Genomic DNA, 1778 nt, shown 5'->3' with positions numbered 1-1778 from the left:
TTGCCATGCATGGTCCTGGTTTCCAGCCCGCTTCTGCAGAAAGATGAACCACATGAGTATGACCTTAATGGCGGCTTTAGAGATGATGAGGAAGAGGTGTGCAAACCTACCGATGAAGACTCTGACTGGGAACCAAGTTCAGAAGACAAGGATAACAAAGATGTTGAAATGCTTTTGCAAGAAGCGTCTAGATTTGTTAGAACCAAAAGGTAGCCATAGGGGGACAGCATTACGAATGCCCAAGCTGGTTATGTTAAAACATGAATGTGTAAGGAGGGGAATTGCTTTGAAAGCTATTTTTTCCTCAGTGATGTAGGCACTGCAGGAGGATTTTAGTCAGCGAGGGGATTCAGCAGTGTCTGTCTTTTCCATATGGGTTTTTTGTCTTATTAAGTGGTGGAGCCAGAGAACTGAGCTCTGAAAGTTTTTTGTGTTTCCTGCCCCCCCCCCCCCCCCATCTATTTCTTATGTTCTTATGCAACACCATTGGTATTTCATGGTTTGAAACACAGTTTTAAAGGTTGTTAATGCTTCATCTTCCTGTGCTTGAAATAAATGCTGGCATTAGGAAAGCCTTTTCTTTTGCTGAAGCACAGTATATACTGTGTTGGATGAAGGGGAGTTACACTGCCCACCTGCCATATCACAGATTAATTCTTGGCCATCACTGGGGAGTTTGTCTAAATTTTGTTAACGTTCTTTTGAGTTAGTGCAGTGCTACTGGCTTTCCTCTTTGGTGTCATTTCTTTGGTTCTCTTGATTAATACAGATTAAATACAGATTAATACAGTTAAATACAGAATGTGTAAATCACTTGAGAACAGTATATCAGTGTATCGAACCGCATACACACAGTGACTATGGTGTATTTGCTGTAATTACAGTAGGACCTCTTTCCATGCCTGTACCTCACTGGAATTACATTCAGTTTACAACAAAGCTTAAGTCTTGATGACTGTATTTTTGCACAATTAAACTTGTAACATACTGCAGGAAAAACGTTTGCCTGTGTCTCTGTGATTTCTAAAGACTGTTGAAGGATCTTGCCTTCTGTGTGTTTGCAGCACGCCTGAGCTTTCAAGAAAGTAAAAGTTTTAGTGTGTTTCAGGGCAGGTGACTGGAGCCATGTGAATTGTGTCCAAAAAGGTGCCAAATCTGGAAATTCTGCAGGGGAATTATTCTTGTGTGGCTCTGGCTCCCCTGAGAGCTGGAGACAGACATCCAAATACGCTCAAGCTTTTCAGCTGTGTGGCTCAGTGTGCTCTGCTTAAAATGAAATGGCTGTTGCTGCAAGCTGGCATTGGGTGCTTTTGGATGTGGGGACCATCTTCTGCCAATTGTGTGTCAGAAGCTTCTCTCAAAAATTGTAGATGTCAAAAATACAAACATTTATGATGGGGAACTCCTGCGAATTTGGAGAACATCAGCTTCTGTTGGCCAATGGCTTACTGTTTGCTCAAGTTATTCCATACAGAAAGAATCCATTTGGTGTTTTGTACAGTGATTTCTGTGACCATAACCTTCCTCAAGCTAAAGCATTCTGTATCACAGCATTAGTCTGTGAATGGCTATTTAAGCTGCTCACAGGAGTTACTAGCCTTTATTTTGAAAGCAGAAATAGCTTTTTATTGCTGGAGGCTCCCAGTCAGATCTGTAATCACAAAAGCACATTTGGAAGTAAATTTTGATGTTGCATGATAGATCAAGTTTTATTACTGATACATCGGGACTGAAAAACTTGGGTATGACCAAAGCAGCACACTGGGACAGTCAAAGCC

This window comes from Falco biarmicus, chromosome 8 (assembly GCF_023638135.1).
Source record: "Falco biarmicus isolate bFalBia1 chromosome 8, bFalBia1.pri, whole genome shotgun sequence".
In the NCBI taxonomy this organism is placed as follows: Eukaryota; Metazoa; Chordata; class Aves; order Falconiformes; family Falconidae; genus Falco; species Falco biarmicus.
Note: the sequence above shows the minus strand (reverse complement) of the source record.